Below are 7,674 nucleotides of genomic sequence, written 5' to 3' on the forward strand. Positions count from 1 at the left end.
TAATAATAATAATAATAATAATAATAATAATAATAATAATAATAATAATAATAATAATAATAATAATAATAATAATAATAATAATAATAATAATAATAATAATAATAATAATAATAATAATAATAATAATAATAATAATAATAATAATAATAATAATAATAATAATAATAATAATAATAATAATAATAATAATAATAATAATAATAATAATAATAATAATAATAATAATAATAATAATAATAATAATAATAATAATAATAATAATAATAATAATAATAATAATAATAATAATAATAATAATAATAATAATAATAATAATAATAATAATAATAATAATAATAATAATAATAATAATAATAATAATAATAATAATAATAATAATAATAATAATAATAATAATAATAATAATAATAATAATAATAATAATAATAATAATAATAATAATAATAATAATAATAATAATAATAATAATAATAATAATAATAATAATAATAATAATAATAATAATAATAATAATAATAATAATAATAATAATAATAATAATAATAATAATAATAATAATAATAATAATAATAATAATAATAATAATAATAATAATAATAATAATAATAATAATAATAATAATAATAATAATAATAATAATAATAATAATAATAATAATAATAATAATAATAATAATAATAATAATAATAATAATAATAATAATAATAATAATAATAATAATAATAATAATAATAATAATAATAATAATAATAATAATAATAATAATAATAATAATAATAATAATAATAATAATAATAATAATAATAATAATAATAATAATAATAATAATAATAATAATAATAATAATAATAATAATAATAATAATAATAATAATAATAATAATAATAATAATAATAATAATAATAATAATAATAATAATAATAATAATAATAATAATAATAATAAATACATTTCATCCCCGCTGGGATTTGAACCTATGCCGTTTGACTTTTTCGCTTCCATAGAAGTTCTTTTGAGAAGATTTTGCAAATTACGAGAATTTTTAATTTTTTTGTTGATTTGTAATGAAAAATTTATACGAAAATATATGCCGAAAATAAAAAATAAAAAGGATGCATAACATAAAAAAATAATTTTTTTGAAAAATATTTGATAAAAAATTGCCGCTGGTGAGATTTGAACCTGCGTTTCTTATTTTTTCGTTCATACTAATAAAGAACTTCTCGAGAAGCAATTAGAATGTTATTCCTTGGTGTCGTATTACGAACATATCACACACATTTGAATTGACCTTTCGACGCTTTATATTCAATGGCGTTTGTGGCTGAGTGTGCTAAGGCGTTCTGTTATGGTGCCAGCAAACCCAGGTTCAACCCCTGGTCGGAGCGAAAAAGTTTTTCAAATTGTAAAAATTAGATAATAGGAAAATAAAATAGTGTAATAAAACATATGGTTGAAAAAAAAGTGAAATTGGTTGAAAAAAAATTTTTTTTTGCTTTTTAAATTTCTTCATTCAAATTAACTTCCAAGGCACAACTTCTAAAGTAATGCAAAGGATCCAAAAAGGGAGTACTTCCGTCCTATGACAAGCCCGTGTAAAATTCATTGGAGATGATCTAAGTTTGCACTACTTCCGGATCACAGATTGGGGATCCAAACTACTTTTTTGGAAGCTCTTTTTTTGCTGGGTAGCTCTTAACATACATAATAATATTGCCCGGTGTTTAGAAATTTGTATTACCCACAACTAATTGAGCGATTTCCTCTTTTTTATACCCACCACCATAGAATGGTGACGGGGGTATAATAAGTATGTCATTCCGTTTGTAACACATCGAAATATCGATTTCCGACTATATAAAGTATATATATTCTTGAGCAGGGAGAAATTCTAAGACGATATAACCATGTCCGTCTGTCTGTCTGGCTGTCTGTCTATCTGTTGTAATCACGCTACAGTCTTCAATAATGAAGCAATCATGCTGAAATTTTGTTCAAGCTCGTCTTTTGTCTGCAGGCAGTTCGAAGATGGGCTATATCACTCCAGGTTTTGATATAGTCCACATATAAACCGACCTCCCGATTTGGGGTCTTGGGCTTATAGAAATCGTAGTTTTTATCCAATTTGGCTGAAATTGGAAATCTAGACGTATTTTATGACCATAGCTGTGCCAAAAATGGTGATTATCGGTCCATGTTTTGGTATAGCCCCCATATAGCGATCTCCCGATTTTACTTCTTGGACTTCTAGAATCCGCAGTTTTTTATACAATTTACCAGAAATTGGAAATCTAGAGGTATTTTAGAACCGTAAAGAGGTGTGCCAAAAATGGTAAGCATCGGTCCATGTTTTGGTATGGTCCCCATATAAACCGACCTCCCGATTTGGGGTCTTGGGCTTATAAAAATCGTAGTTTTTATCCAATTTACCTGAAATTGGAAATCTGGAAATATTTTATGACAATAAAGGGGTGTGCCGAAAAGGGCGTGTATTGGTTCATGTTTTGGTATATCCCCAATAATGACCGATCTCCGGATTTTATTTCTTGGGATTATAAAAACCGTAGTTTTTATCCAATATGTATGAAATTCGAAATCTAGAATTATTTTTGGACCATAAAGAAATACGCCGAAAATGGTGAGTATCGGCCAATGTTTTAGTATAGAACCCATATAGACCGATCTCCCGATTTTACTTTTTGGGTTTGTAGAAACCGTGGTTGTTGGAGATAGTTTAGGACTATAAATAAGTGTGCAAAAAATAATTTTATTGTTTGGGATTCTAGAAGCCGTAGTTTTTATCCAATTTGCATGAAATTCGAAATCTAGAATTATTTTAGGACCATTAAGAGGTGTGCCGAAAATGGTGAGTATCGGTCCATGTTTTAGTATAGCCCCCATAATAACGATTTCCCGATTTAACTCCTTGGGTTTCTAGAAACCGTAGTTTTTATTTCCAGGTTTTACTTCTCGGGTGAAAATCTACAGATTTAAGATTTCAAATCAAGACGTTATTTTATAATTTTCTTGCACACTTACAAGAGATGTTAATGATTCCTCTAAAACAAAAATGGTTCTTACCAATCCAGAATCTGATATAGTCTTCATGGGTAAAATCTTTAAATTTCTCTCCGGGAAGTGTATTGGTTGAACTGCTCTGCTTGACTTGTCCAATCTTCAAAGAAAACCCTAATATTTGATTCATGGTGGTGGGTATTTAAGATTCGGCTTGGCCGAACTTACGGCCGTATATACTTGTTTAATAATAGTAGCATACTAACTCTATAGGTGCCAAATCAACTATAGCTCCTAATATCAGACATTTCTGCTCAGATTGTGACAAGACTCCCATAACCATGTAGCCCTTTATGTTATACCCCACAAACAATATTTACTAATTCAGTAGGAGTGGTTTAGGGTATGATATAGTCGGCCCAGCCCGACTTTCTACTTTATTCACTTGTTATACCCTAAACCACATAGTGGTCAGGGTATAATAAGTTTGATCGGCCAAAAAATGTACCTACCAGAAATATTGATTTTAGACCCCATAAAATATATACCGATCGACTCAGAATCACCTCCTGAGTCGATCTAGCGCTTGGTGTCCGTCCGTCCGTCTGTCTGTCCATGTATTTGTTGTTCACAGGATTCCGGTCGCAATTAATAACCGATTTTGATGAAATTTGGTACAGGGATGTTCTTGGGCACAAGGACGAACGCTATTGAATTTGGAAGAAATCGGATCAAATTTAGATATAGCTCCCATATATATGTATCGCGCGATTTCGACAAATGGGGTCACGTTGCGTTTGTTTTCAAACGGATCGTCACCAAATTTGGCAAAAAGTAATCTTTTTCATCGTTCTTCAAGTCTGCAAAATTTCACTTAAATCGGTTCAGATTTAGATATAGCTCCCATATATATGTATCGCCCGATATTCCCAAATTTGGCCATAAAAACCTTATTTATTAAGCGATCTTACTTAAACTGGGCTTGCTCTAATCTTTTATGGTACTGACAATATGTGCCAAAAATAATCGAAATCGGTTCAGATTTAGATATAGCTCCCATATATATGTATCGTCCGATTTGGTCAAATTTGGCCGTAAAACCCTTATTTATCAACCGATCGCACTCAAAGTTGGCTTAATGTAATGTTCTATAGCTCTAACTGTATGTGCGCAATTTCATCGAAATCGGTTCAGATTTAGATATAGCTCCCATATATATGTATCGCCCGATATTCCCAAATTTGGCCATAAAAACCTTATTTATTAAGCGATCTTACTCAAACTGGGCTTACTCTAATCTTTTATGGTACTGACAATATGTGCCAAAAATAATCGAAATCGGTTTAGATTTAGATATAGCTCCCATATATATGTATCGTCCGATTTGGTCAAATTTGGCCGTAAAACCCTTATTTATCAACCGATCGCACTCAAAGTTGGCTTAACGTAATGTTCTATAGCTCTAACTGTATGTGCGCAATTTCATCGAAATCGGTTCAGATTTAGATATAGCTCCCATATATATGTATCGCCCGATTTTGAATAATTTGCCCCTAATAACCTTATTTTTGACCATATTTAGGGGCCTCATTTATTAACTGATCGTACTCAAATTTTACACAAAGTGACCTTCTGTAATATCAATCATACCTGCAAAATATTATACAAATTGGTTCAGATTTAGATATAGGTCCCATATATATGCATCGCTCGATTTTGTCATATTTGGCCATAATACTCTTATTTATTAAGCTTTGTTATTCAAATTTCAAATTTTGATGTACTAGCTGATCGTATTTAGACTTACATGTAGCCCTATTGCCCTAGGTGAAGAAATTTGGATTTATTACCCACAAACTAATTGACCGATTTCCTCTTTTTTAATAATGGACTCAATATTAGTGGCATACTAACTCCTTTGGTGCAAAATAAACTATAGCTCCTAATATTAGACATTTCTGCTCAGATTGTGACAAGACACCCCTTTACGTTATCCAAAACCTATATGATACCCCACGAATGCTTATATTTAATATTTCTGGTAGGCACATTTTTTGGCCGATCAAACTTATTATACCCTGACCACTATGTGGTTTAGGGTATAAACATGTTTGACTGGAACACTAATGTTTGGCATTTCTCTCCAACTTTTGTTGGTAGCACTCAGACAAAAGACAAATAGATTTCATAAAATGAAATATTTTGTATAATCATTATTTCTATGAAATTCGATTATGAAAATCGAATATTCGAATTTTGATTGGTAAAAATTATTGAAAATCGATTTTTGATTAAAAGACAATAATCGAAAAGTCGATTAATGGCTTGTACTATAGATCCCAAGTTTCAGGATAATAAAGCAAATAGAACCTATTTTTATACCCTCCACCATAGGGTGGGAGTCGATCTTGCTATGTCCGTCCGTCCGTCTGTTGAAATCACGCTAACTTCCGAACGAAACAAGCTATCAACTTGAAACTTGGCACAAGTAGTTGTTATTAATGTAGGTCGGACGGTATTGCCAATGGGCCATATCGGACCACTTTGACGTATAGCCCCCTTATAAACCGATTTGGCTTGCGGAGCCTCTTAGAGGAGCAAATATAATCCAATCCTGTTGAAATTTGGTACGTGGTGTTAGTATATGGCCTCTAACAACCACGCAATTTTTATTGATTTATTTATTTATTTTCCATATAAAGCGACCCCCATATTTCAATTCCGGCTCTCTAATTACCGCGCAAAAGTTCATATCTGTTCGTAATTATTTGTAGACTTCCCTACCCAGCAAAAACTCCTACTACCAGGTATAAGTATGCCTGCGTCAAATTAAGTAACAACTTCTTCGTACATATATCAGCAGTAATAAGTTTACACGGGCATGACATTGGAGGAAGGTGCTTCGGTGAAAGCATACCAGCAGTCAAAAAATAAGTACCTCCTCGTTCTTATTCTCGGTATTCTTCGTCTCTCATATTCTCTTTCTTTTTCTACCCCATTCTCTCCCTCTGTTTATATTTATGGTACACAATTTGTACTTTATATATCTCTATGACGCCAGGAGAAATCGAACTCAGACCTGCTGTTTTTTAAACCAACACACTATAACCTACTCCACGGAATGGATTTATTCATTGATATAATGTTGCAATATAAATTATGTACTATACAACTTTAGAAAACAAGGGTATATTTTATTGACATTATCAATTAATATGTTGCAATTTTTTTTCTGAAATGTAATTTGGCATTACTTTTTGCTAATATTAACGGTGCCCTCCATCGCTGTAGAGGTTGTTCTATTTAAAAAAATGTCAAGAAAAAGGTAAATTTTCAAGAAAAAAATATTTTATTAATAAATAAAATTTAATAAGAATAAAAAAATTATTTTAAAAATGGCAGGATTCGAACTCGGACCTCAAGGTATGATTTTAACTACTAGCATTCATAAAAGGGATCACTTTTGGTCTACACAAATAAGTTCTTATTTTCAAATCCCAGGAAATACTACAAGTAGTAAGTGTTTGATTACCGGTATTACTGGAAGAATCACTAATGCTTACCCAGTTTTTGCTGGGTATATATACTTTTCGATCTAAGCATGTCCGTCCGTTCGTCCGTCTGTTGAAATCACGCTAACTTCCGAACGAAACGGGTTATCGACTTGAAACTCGGCATAAGTAGTTGTTATTGATGTAGGTCGGATGGTATTGCAAATGGGCCATATCGGACCACTTTTACGTTTGGCCTCATATAAACCGACCCCCAGATTTCGCTTTCGGAGCCTCTTAGTGAAGCAAATTTCATACAATCCGGTTGAAATTGGGAGGTGGTGTCTCAAACAACCATGTAAAAATTGGTCCCTATCGGGACCATCCCCACTGGGATTTGAACCCGTCCCGTTTGACTTTTTCATATCCTGGGAAGTTTTTTTGAGAAGGTTTTAAAAATTACGATATTTTTTATTTCTTTTGTGGATTTTTAATGGAAAATAATAATATATGCCGAAAAAAACGACGTATAACATAAAAAAAATTATTTTTTTTAGAAAAATATTTAATGAAAAATTTCCGCTGGTGAGATTTGAACCAGCGTTCTGTTTTTTCATTCATAATAATAAAGAACGTCTCAGGAAGTAGTTAGAATGTCATGCCGTGGTATTAGGTTCATATCACAAAGATTTGAATGCATCATTTTCAATGGCGTTTGTGGCTGAGTGTGCTAAGGCGTTCTGTTATAGTGCCAACAGACCCAGGTTCAATGAACTACTGAATTACTATGAACTACTGGATGGTGCAGTAAACGTGATGGTCGGTACTCACTCATAATTAACCTCTCACAAATTTCTGCAGAAACAAATTGCGTGGTCCATAATGAGAGATGTAAAGTTTTGAATAAATACAATATAAAAGAATTTTTGCTTCACAATTTCGTTTATCTAAAATTACATTGGATAAACGAACATACAACATACGTATTATACCGTCGTAAACGTATGTCGCCACAGTTTGCGACAGGCCAACCCTGATATAGGTCCATATAAAGCTACCCCCATATTTCAAATCCGGCTCTCTAATTATCGGTTCGTAATTGTTTGTAGACATCCCTATATATACTTTTTTTGTCAATTTAGGAAACGAAGTTAAGAAGTTTTAG

Source organism: Haematobia irritans, chromosome 4 (genome assembly GCF_050003625.1).
Source record: "Haematobia irritans isolate KBUSLIRL chromosome 4, ASM5000362v1, whole genome shotgun sequence".
Taxonomy (NCBI): domain Eukaryota; kingdom Metazoa; phylum Arthropoda; class Insecta; order Diptera; family Muscidae; genus Haematobia; species Haematobia irritans.